This window comes from Cervus elaphus, chromosome 9 (assembly GCF_910594005.1).
Source record: "Cervus elaphus chromosome 9, mCerEla1.1, whole genome shotgun sequence".
Taxonomy (NCBI): domain Eukaryota; kingdom Metazoa; phylum Chordata; class Mammalia; order Artiodactyla; family Cervidae; genus Cervus; species Cervus elaphus.
Window position 1 is genome coordinate 69,075,789 of NC_057823.1, and position 12,253 is coordinate 69,088,041.

Genomic DNA, 12,253 nt, shown 5'->3' on the forward strand with positions numbered 1-12,253 from the left:
GACTTTTGCCCCTTTCATAGACCGAGTGCAGAGAGGATGAGAAAGCTGTCCTCAGGCTTAGAGAGATGGCAGAGGCTTTAGAGAGACAGTGAATTCTAGACAGCTTCATTGGACACAGCAGGAAGGGGGAGTCCAGGCTGGGCAGAACCTACTCCAGAGCTCGCAGCTGGTCTCCGAGGACTCCCAGTTCCAGCTCACTTAACTCCTGATCTGGCGTTCTCGCTGGGAGGTGGTGAGGATGAGCACACAGCCCAGCCATTGGACAGCACGGCTGGCAGTGTGCAAACTGTTCCTGATGTAAAAGAGAGAGTCAATGAAGGAAGAAACAGGCTTTGAAAGAAAGAGCCTATTTTTATCTAGATTGAGTACTTATGTCTAGGAAGGGAGAGACTCTGAAATGAATGCCCAGCAAAACTGATTCCTTCATTTTTTGAGTGTGTTGTTCAGTAGATCAGTCGTGTCTGACTCTTTGTGACCCCATGGACTGCAGCACGCCAGGCTTCCCTGTCCCTCACCAACTCCCAGAGTTTACTCAAACTCATGTCCATCGAGTCGCTGATGCCATCCAGCCATCTCATCCTCTGTTGCCCCCTCCTCCTCCTGGCTTCAATCTTTCCCAGCATTAGGGTCTTTTCCAGTGAGTCAGTTCTTCGCATCAGGTGGCCAAAGTATTGGAGTTTCAGCTTCAGCATCAGTCGTTCCAATGAATATTCAGGACTGATTTCCTTGAAGATTGACTGCTTTGATCTCCTTCCTGTCTAACGAACTCTCAAGAGTCTTCTCCAACACCACAGTGCACAAGTATCAAATCTTTACCACTCAGCTTTCTTTATAGTCCAACTCTCACATCCATATGTGACTACTGGAAAAACCATAGCTTTGACTAGATGGACCTTTGCTGGCAGAGTGATGTCTCAGCTTTTTAATATGCTGTCTAGTTGGGTCATAACTTTTCTTCCAAGGAGCAAGCGTCTTTTAATTTCATGGCTGCAGTCATGATTTTGGAGTACAAGAAAATAAGGTTTGTCACTGTTTCCATTGTTTCCTCATCTATTTACCATGAAGTGATGGGACTGGTTGCCGTGATCTTAGTTTTTTGAATGTTGAGCTTTAAGCCAACTTTTTCACTCGTCTCTTCCACTTTCATCAAGAGGCTCTTTAGCTCCTCTTCACTTTCTGCCATAAGGGTGGTGTCATCTGCATATCTGAGGTTGTTGATGTTTCTCCCGGCAGTGTTGATTCCAGCTTGTGCTTCAACCAGTCCAGCATTTCACATTATGTACTCTGCATATAAGTTAAATAAGCAGGGTGACAATATACAACCTTGATGTACTCCTTTCTTCATTTGGAACCAGTCGGCTGTTCCATGTCCAGTTCTAACTGTTGCTTCCTGACCTGCGTACAGATTTCTCAGGAGGCAGGTCAGGTGGTCTGGTATTCCCATCTCTTGAAGAATTTTTCACAGTTTGTTGTGATCTACACAGTCAAAGTCTTTGGCATAATCCATAAAGCAGAAGTAGATGATTTTCTGGAGTTCTCTTGCTTTTTCTATGTTCCAACAGATGTTGACAAGTTGATCTGTGGTTCCTCTGCCTTTTCTAAATGCAGCTTGAACATTCGGAAGTTGATGGTTCACATACTGTTGAAGCCTGTCTTGGAGAATTTTGAACATTACTTTGCTAGCGTGTGAGATGAGTGCAATTGTGGGGTAGTTTGAACAATTATTGGCATTGCCCTTCTTTGGGACTGGAATAAAAACTGACTTTTTCTACTCCTGTGGCCACTAGTCACTAATCTTCAGGGAAATGCAAATTAAAACCACAATAAAATATCACCTCATACCTGTCAGAATGGCTACTATGAAAAAGACAAAAAATAACAGGTGTTGGCAAGAATGTGGAGAAAATGGTTCACTTGTGCACTGTTGGTAGATATGTAAATTGGCATAACCACTATGGAAAACATATGGAGGTTCTTAAAAAAAATAGAAGTACCATAATCCAACAATTATACTTCTGGATATTTTTCCAAAGAAAACAAAATACTAAATCAAAAAGATATATGCACCCCAACATTGACTGCAAAATTACCTTTACAGTAATCAGGATATGGAAGTAACTTAAGTATCCATCCATAGATGAATGGATAAAGATTACATGGTATATATACCACGGAATATTACTCAGCTATAAACAAGAATGAAATCTTATTTGTGATAAAATTTATGGACCTAGAGGGTACTTTGCCAAGTGAAATAAGTCAGACATAAAAGACGAATATCATATGATTTAACTTATATATCGGCTCAAACAAAACAAATGAACAAACAGAACAGACCCATAGGCACAGAGCAAAAACTGGTGGTTGTTAGAGGAGAAACTGGGGGGGGATGAGTGAAATTGGTGAGGGTGAATAAAAAGTACAGACTTTATGTTACAAAATAAATAAGTCTGGGGAGGTGTAAAGTATAGCATAGGAAATATAGTCAATAGTATTGTCAAAACTTTGTATATTGACAAATGGTAACTAGTCTTATGTAAATAGCAGTGGCAATTTTGCAACATATAAAATATATTAATGTAATATACACTATGTTGTAATGTTGTTGTTCAGTCGCCAAGTCATGTCCAGCTCTTTGCAACCCCATGGACTGTAGCACTTCAGGCTTCCCTGTCCTTCAACTATCTTCCAAACTCCTGTCCATTGAGTCAATGATCCCATCCCACCATCTCATCCTCTGTTGCCCCTTCTCCTACTGCCCTCAATCCTTATAAGAGTCAGAGTCTTTTCCAGTGAGACAGTTCTTCACATCAGGTGGCCACAGTATTGGAGCTTCAGGGTCAGCACCAGACCTTTCAGTGAATATTCAGGGTTGATTTCCTTTAGGATTAACTGGTTTGATCTCCAGCACCACATATTAAAGCAACAATTCTTCAGAGCTCAGCTTTCTTTATGGTCCAACTCTCACATCCATACATGACTACTGGAAAAACAATAGCTTTGATCACATGAACCTTTGTCAGCAAAATCTTGTCTCTGCTTTTTCATATGCTGTCTAGGTTTGCCATTGCTGTTCTTCCAAGGAGCAAGCATCTTTTAATTTCAAGGCTGCAGTCACCATCTACCAAGATTCTGGAGCCCAAGAAAATAAAACCTGCCACTGTTTCCACTTTTTCCCCATCTATTTGCCTTGAAGTGTTGGGAACAGATGCCCTGATCTTAGTTTTTTTTGATTGTTGAGTTATAAGTCGGTTTTTTCACTCTCCTCATTCACTTTCATCAAGAGGCTCTTTAGTTCCTCTTCAATTTTTGTCATTAGAGTGGTATCCTCTGCATATCTGAGGTTATTGATATTTCTCAAAGCAATCTTTCTTTTTTTTTTCATTTATTTATATTCAGTTCAGTTCAGTTCAGTTCAGTCGCTCAGTCGTGTCTGACTCTTTGTGACGCAATGAATTGCAGCACACCAGGGCTCCCTGTCCATCACCAACTCCCGGAGATCACTCAAACTCATGCCCGTTGAGTTGGTGATGCCATCCAGCCATCTCATCCTCTGTCGTCCCCTTCTCCTCCTGCCCCCAATCCCTCCCAGCATCAGGGTCTTTTCCAATGAGTCAACTCTTCGCATGAGGTAGCCAAAATACTGGAGTTTCAGCATCAGTCCATCCAATGAGCACCCAGGACTGATCTCCTTTAGGATAGACTGGTTGGATCTCCTTGCAGTCCAAGGGACTCTCAAGAGTCTTCTCCAACACCACAGTTCAAAAGTATCAATTTTTCAGTGCTCAGCTTTCTTCACAGTCCAATTCTCACATCCATACATGACCACTGGAAAAACTCATAGCCTTGACCAGATGGACCTTTGTTGGCAAAGTAATGTCTCTCCTTTTTAATATGCTATCTAGGCTGGTCATAAGTTTCCTTCCAAGGAGTAAGTGTCTTTTAATTTCATGGCTGCAGTCACCATCTGCATTAGTTGGAGGCTAATTAAAAAGCCAAGGAGAAAAGGAAAGATATTCCCATTTGAATGCAGATTTCCAAAGAATAGCCAGAAGAGATAAGAAAGCCTTCCTCAGTGATCAATGCAAAGAAATAGAGGAAAACAACAGAATGGGAAAGACTAGACATCTCTTCAAGAAAATTAGAGATATCCAGGGAACATTTCAGGCAAAGATGGGTTTGCTAAAGGACAGAAATGGTATGCACCTAACAGAAGCAGAAGATATTAAGAAGAAGTGGCAAGAATACATGGAACAACTGTACAAAAAGATCTTCATGACCCAGATAATCACAATGGTGTGGTCACTCACCTAGAGCCAGACATCCTGGAATGTGAAGTCAAGTGGGCCTTAGAAAGCATCACTATGAACAAAGCTAGTGGAGGTGATGGAATTCCAGTTGAGCTATTTCAAATCCTGAAAGATGCTGTTAAAGTGCTGCACTGAATATGCCATCAAATTTGGAAAACTCAGCAGTGGCCACAGGACTGGAATAGGTCAGTTTTCATTCCAATCCCTAAGAAAGGCAATGCCAAAGAATGCCCAAACTACCGCACAATTGCACTCATCTCACACGCTAGTAAAGTAATGCTCAAAATTCTTCAAGCCAGGCTTCAGCAGTACATGAACCGAGAACTTCCAGATGTTCAAGCTGGTTTTAGAAAAGGCAGAGGAACCAGAGATCAAATTGCCAATATCCGCTGGATCATGGAAAAAGCAAGAGAGTTCCAGAGAAACATCTATTTCTACTTTATTGACTATGCCAAAGCCTTCGACTGTGTGGATCACAATAAACTGTGGAAAATTCTGAAAGAGATGGGAGTACCAGACCACCTGACCTGCCTCTTGAGAAACCTATATGCAGGTCAGGAAGGAACAGTTATAACTGGACATGGAACAACACACTGGTTCAAAATAGGAAAAGGAATACGTCAAGGCTGTACATTGTCACCCTGCTTATTTAACTCATATAGAGTACATCATGAGAAACGGTGAGCTGAAAGAAGCACAAGCTGGAATCAAGATTGCCGGGAGAAATATCAATAATCTCAGATATGCAGAGGACACCACCTTTAGGGCAGAAAGTGAAGAGGAACTAAAAAGCCACTTGATGAAAGTGAAAGACGAGAGTGAAAAAGTTGGCTTAAAGCTCAACAGTCAGGAAACTAACATCATGGCATCTGGTCCCATCACTTCATGGGAAATAAATGGTGAGACAGTGGAAACAGTGTCAAACTTTATTTTTTTGGACTCCAAAATCACTGCGGATGGTGATTGCAGCCATGAAATTAAAAGATGCTTACTCCTTGGAAGGAAAGTTATGACCATCCTAGATAGCATATTAAAAAGCAGAGACATTACTTGGCCAACAAAAGTCCATCTGGTCAAGGCTATGGTTTTTCCAGTGGTCATGTATGGATGTGAGAGTTGGACTGTGAAGAAAGCTGAGCACTGAAAAATTGATACATTTGAACTGTGGTGTTGGAGAAGACTCTTGAGAGTCCCTTGGACTGCAAGGAGATCCAACCAGTCCATCCTAAAGGAGATCAGTCCTGGGTGTTCATTGGAAGGACTGATGCTGAAGCTGAAACTCCAGTACTTTGGCTACCTCATGCAAAGAGTTGACTCATTGGAAAAGACCCTGATGCTGGGAGGGATTGGGGGCAGGAGGAGAAGGGGACGACAGAGGATGAGATGGCTGGATGGCATCACTGACTCGATGGGCATGAGTTTGAGTGACCTCCGGGAGTTGGTGATGGACAGGGAGGCTTGGTGTGCTGCGATTCATGGGGTCACAAAGAGACAGACACGACTGAGCGGCTGAACTGAACTGAATTGAATTACTTTACAGTACTGTAGTGGTTTTTGCCATACATTGACATGAATCAGCCATGTATTTACATGTGTTCCCCATCTTCAACCCCCCTCCCACCTCCCTCCCCATCCCATCCCTCTGGGTCATCCTAGTATACCAGCCCTGAGCACTTGTCTCATGCATCAAACCTGGACTGCTGATCTGTTTCACACTTGATAATATACATGTTTCAATGCTATTCTCTCAGATCATCCCACCCTCGCCTTCTCCCACAGAGTCCAAAAGTCTGTTCTATACATCTGTGTCTCTTTTTCTGTCTTGCATATAGGGTTATCATTACCATGTTTCTAAATTCCATATATATGAGTTAGTATACTGTATTGATGTTTTTCTTTCTGGCTTACTTCACTCTGTATGATGGGCTCCAGTATAATCCACCTCATTAAAACTGATTCAAATGTGTTCTTTTTAATGGCTGAGTAGTATTCCATTGTGTATATGTACCACAGTTTTCTTACAAATTCCTCTACTGATGAGCATCTAGATTGCTTCCATGTCCTGGCTATTATAAACAGTGTTGTGATGAACAATGGGGTACACATGTCTCTTTCAGCTCTGGTTTCCTCGGTGTGTATGCCCAGGAGTGGGATTTCTCCCAGCAGTCTTGATTGCAGTTTGTGCTTCATCCAGCCCAGCATTTTGCATGATGTACTCTGCATATGATAAGCAAGATAACAATATACGGCCTTGACATACTCCTTTTCCTATTTGGAACCAGTCTGTAGTTCCATGGCCAGGTCTAACTGTTGCTTCTTGACCTGCATACAGGTTTCTCAGGAGGCAGGTAAGGTGGTCTGGTATTCCCATCTCTTGAAGAATTTTCCGCAGTTTGTTATGATCCACACGGTCAAAGGCTTTGGCATCGTCAATAAAGCAGAAGTAGATGTCTGCTTCTGCTTGCAGATGTTTTCATGTAAGGACCAAACATTTCTGGTGTATCCATTTCTGTGTCCTTAGTGTGAAAGTGTGAAAGTTGCTCAGTCACGCCTGACTCTTTGCGACCCCATCGACTGTCCATGGAATTCTCTAGGCCAGCATACTGGAGTGGGTAGACTTTCCCTTCTCCAGGGCATCTTCCCAACCTAGGCATAGAAGCCAGGTCTCCCGCATTGAGGTGGATTCTTTACCAGCTGAGCCACAAGGGAAGTCCTTAGTGTGGTCATATTGTATGTGTGTGCACATGGTCAGTTCTGTCCAACTCTATGTGACCCTGTGGACTGTAGCCTGCCAGGCACCTCTATCCATGGGATTTCCCAGGCAAGAATACTGGAGTGGGTAACCAATTGCTCTTCCAGGAAATCTTCCTGACCCAGGGATTGAATCTGCATCTCCCGCCTGCATCTCCTGCATTGACAGGTGTATTCTTTACCACTTGAACACCTGGGAAGCTCAGAGTCATATTAGGGACAAGCAATATTGGAGAACAGGCTTAATTTTTTGGCATTAGTCATAAGTCATGGCATATTCATCGTTTGTGAATGTCTTCAAGCCAGGAGATAAAGTCAAAACTCTTCCACCTGCCTCTCTGATCTCCTAGCACGGCTTCCCCAGGGCCTATCCAGTGGATGGATGCTGCATCTGTCCCCTATATTAGTGTCGTGGGTGTCAGCCTGCGTCCCACGCCTCCACTCCGCACCATTTTCCGCGTAGATTGCTCCTGTGCGGCCACCATGCTGGCCTCGATTCTGATCCTTGAGCGTCGCCCATTTTTCCCAGCCGCAGGGCCTTTCCACTAACTGTCGCCTCCGCTGAGAGAGGGCCTCTCCCAGATCTTCGCAGGCCGTCCTTCAGTTCTCAGCTCACACACATACCACAGTGCCACAGGGGTCTTCTGAGGACCACTGGAGGGGAGCAAGCATCCCGAGCACCGTGCAAGGGGAAGCCGGGGCCGGGAGGCGCCCTATTTCTCTCTGCCCCGCCCTCCTGCACACCTGTCCTCAAAGAGGGCTCCCCGCTGTCTCTCATCATCTCGTTTGTGGCGCCCAGCACAGCCTTCAAAGACGGTGTCTGTTGTTTGGGTGGCTTCTTCATTGCCGGCCTGTCCTGTTGGAACAAAGGCTCCATACAGACTGCTCTGTCCTGTTGAGTGTTCTGAACTCAGGCACTAAACTTGTGCCTGATGTAGCAGAGTGCTCAGCCACTATTTACTAAATGATTCAGTAACTTTTCACAGGTGGTATTCTTAGAAACAAGCCTACTTCCAGGGGGGCATATTTATATATGAGAAAGGTTAGGGCCTCATCCCCTGAATCACTTTCCCTGGTTAACACAAATCATGCTTCAAGTTCCAAGCATCGTTCTCAGTTACTCTTTCCACAGGATTGTTCCTCCTTTTAGAGAAGCGTGAAAGTTCTCACCCAGCTGTTCATGGTGCTCTCTGGCCTGTGAATGTGACCGCCATGTGGCCCCTCTCTGACATAGGTGGTTACCAGGCCATGAGCCCCTTACCCTGCACCCCAACCTCTTGGCTGGTGGGTCACCCCCAGCATCCTCCTCGTTGTGCTCCTGCTGCGGCAGGTGCCACAGGGCAGTGGTGGGTGGAGGGGACCTGACCTAATGCAGAGGACACATGTCTCAATAGCAGTTTCTTCTTTCTACCCATCCATGCCAGACAGATGGATGGGTGGCCATAAAGAACAGACCTCTCTCTGCTCATCTCTTCTTTTCCTCGGTGACAGCAGAACTGGGATTCCCAGCAAAGCACTGACCCTTCCGTCACTCCTTCACTCCCTCCCTCTCTCGTTTCCTTCCCTAGTATTTACTGAGAGCCTACCACGTCAGGTACTTTAATGCGTGCTGGGCTGCAGTTGTCAAGGCAGGCAAGAATCCCTGTCCTCGTGGAGCATGCTCTCCGGTGGAGGGGTCAGGCAATCCTCACGATTTGGAAGTAGCTGGTGTTTACAGATCAGTGTACCAGATACTGATAAATGCTACAGGGAAAAATAAAGCCAGCAAAGAAGGGCAAGGGGAGATCCTTGACTTATGTAGGGAGCCATGGGAAATGAGAGGTTCGGGGCTGGGGGCTAGTTAGGAGGGCCTGGGTGGCATATGGGTGAAGAGGGACAAAGGATGCAGGAGGAGGAGGTCTCACAGTCTCAAGGCAGAGAGTGGAAAAAGTGAATGCTGGGTGACATTGAGGGTCCTGGGCAGGGGTTGGGGGGGGGAACCACATGGAGTTTCTCTTAACTCTTCCTGATGAAGATATAATAGAATAGTTCTTTTAAAATAAAATTTCATGTGTATGCTTTTAAAAGGAAAACAGTTAAATGAGTCAATATTTAAAAGGGACACAAGGATATCTAATTGTAAAATTAAAAGCTTCCAACCCATACCCACTAGGAACTCATTTCTCCTCCTTGGAAGCACTGTTTATAAAGTGCAAACATATCCATCCATTTGTATGTACATACATGTATCTGTATGCATAGCTATATAGATCTTGACAAACGTGTATGGTGTGGATGTACATACACATGTGCACACACAGGCATGTATATATGTACACATTTCACATGTCTGTATACTTAGATATATTTTAAAGAAAGGTGAGTGATTTCACAGAGCTCTCACTTGATGAAGATTCTGACAGTTGCTAAGTATGCCTGTAATTCTTACACAAATCAAAAAGGCTTTAGTAATTTGCCACCTATTTCAAAGACACCATGATCAATGATCAGTTAGATAGCACCAAAGATCTCTGTAGGGCAAACTATTCTGTTAAATGCTTTGCTTTCCTGTTACAGTAATTCCATTAAGGTATGTTCCCTGTGATTAAAGGCACAGGCTGTGGAGACAGAGAAACCTGGAAGCAAATCTTAATTGGTTATGTGCATTAGTTTCCTGTTGCTTAGCAAATTACCACAAACATAGTCACACAAAATTTTATTACCTTACAATTCTGGAAGTCGGAAGTCTTCTGGTCTTCAGCAGGCTGAAATCAAGATATCAGCAGGGCTTTGTTACCTCCAGGAATTCTTAGGAAAAATCCATTTCTTTGCCTTTTCCAGGATCTAGAGGTCACGTACATTCCTGGGCTTGAGGTCCCTTCCACCATCTTCAAAGTCAACAATGTACTATCTTTAACTCACTCTTTCTGACATACTCTTTTAAGGTTACATCTCTTCTCTGATTCTGACCCTTCTGCCTCCCTTGTGACCTCATTTGGCGCATCCAGATAATCCAGCATGGTCTCCCCCATCTGAAGATCCATACACATCTGCAAAGTCTCTTTAGCCATGTAAAGTAACATATTCACATGTTCTGGGGGATTAGGACATGGGCATCTTTTCAGAGACGGGTTTGCTCCCTCTGCCTATCACAGGTTGTGGGAAGAAAGTTACTTAACTTCTAGTTTATTTTCTTATGTACAAACTTTTGACAAAACAAGGCTATTTGGAGGAGTCAAATGAGACAGTGTGTATAAAACTCTTGGCCTGTAACCGGGACTAACACCTTTTGGGTAGCTCTGCTTTATTAGCGGTTTGGTCTTAGTTAACAGCATTCTCCTCTTCGGTGCCATCATCTTCCTCTATAAAATGGGGAAAATAATGGCAACCATGAGATTTTATTAGCATGGATATCCATTTAATCTAGCAGAGTTTTTTAAAGGACTATCTTTTCTTTACTGCATTTCAAAGATACTTTTCTCCTTTGTTATAAGTCTAGTAACCAAAACAATGTGTGGATCTACTTAGGAATTCTCTTTACTTTCTGTGCTTTGTGTGTATATTCTCATGCCAGTTCCGCACTTCAATTACTAGTACTTCAAATAAATATTGTTACCTAGTAATATATTCTCCAACTTTGTTCTTTTTATTTGAGTTTATCTTGGCACTTTGCATTTTCAGATGTATTAGAATACGTGTCAATTTCTTTAAAAAAAGAAGCTTACTGGTATTTTGATAGGGATTCCATTGAATCTGCAGATAAGTTTGAGAGAAGGAGACGTCTTTACTACACTGAAGATTCTAATTCTCGAACATGGATTATTTCCTTTTATTTATTTGTATCTTTTAAAATTTCTCTTTGCAATATTTATAGTTCTCTGTAAGACTTTATCTGTTGCTAGTTATCCCATACATATGATTGTTTTTTATGTTGTTATAAATAATAGTATAATTACATTATATTTCCTTTTTATCATTTCTGGGTCTTGCTTGAATGAAAAATGCAACAGAAATTTGTATATTGACCTTGTGTTCAGCAATTTTGCTAAGTTCACTTAGTAATTCTATTAATTTATAGATTCTTTTGGATTTTTACATAGTTTTAGTTCCTCACTTCCAAATTCCATGATGTTTGCATCTTTTATATGCCTAATTTCATTAGTCAGGACTCCTTACAAAGTCAAATAGGAGCAGTGATAGCTGACATCTTTGTACATTTCTACACAGCAAGAGGAATTTTTCAGAATTTTATCATTAAGATATTAGACATAATACCAAATCAAGGAAGCTTCCTACTATTTGTAGTTTGCAAATGTGTTAAAAAAAATTAAGAATGAAACCTTTTTTGCAGAATTAGAAAAAAAAATTCTAAAATTTGTATGGAAATACAAAAGGCCCCAAATAGCCAAAGCACTCTTGAGAAAGAACAAAGCCACAGGTATCATGCTCTTTACATTCAAATCATCCTACAAAGCTATAGTAATCAAAACAGTATGGTAATGGCACAAAAACAGACACACATAGATCAATGGAACAAGCTAGGGAGCCCATAATTAAGTCCACACTTAATGGTCAATTAATCTATGATAAAGGAAGCAAGAATAAATGGAAGGAAGAATAAAAGGAAGCAAAAATAAAGTGAGAAAAAAATCAATGAAGCAGAAGTAGATGTTTTTTCAGGAATTCTCTTGCTTTTTCTTTGCTCCACTGGATGTTGGCAATTTAATCTCTGGTTCCTTTGCATTTTCTAAATCCAGCTTGTACATCTGGAAGTTTTCAGTTCACCTATTGTTGGAGCCTAGCTTGAAGGATTTTGAGCATTATTTTGCTAGCATGTTAAATGAGTGCAGTTGTACTGCAGTTTGAACATTCTTTGGCATTACCTTTCTTTGGGATTGGAAGGAAAACTGACATTTTCCTGTCCTGTGGCTACTTCTGAGTTTTCCAAATTTGCTGGCATATTGAGTGTAGTACTTTCAGAGTATCATCATTTAGAATTTTAAATAGCTCAGCAAGAATTCCATCAGGCTTCCCAGGTGGCACCAGTGGTAAAAAGAAAAAAGAAAGAAAGAAAAAACCCACCTGCCAATTCAGGATACGTAAAAGACATGGATTCAATCCCAAGATCAGAAAGAAACCCTGGGGGAGGGAATGGCAACCCACTCCGCTATTCTTGCCTGGGTAATGCCATGGACAGGGCAGCCTCACGGGCC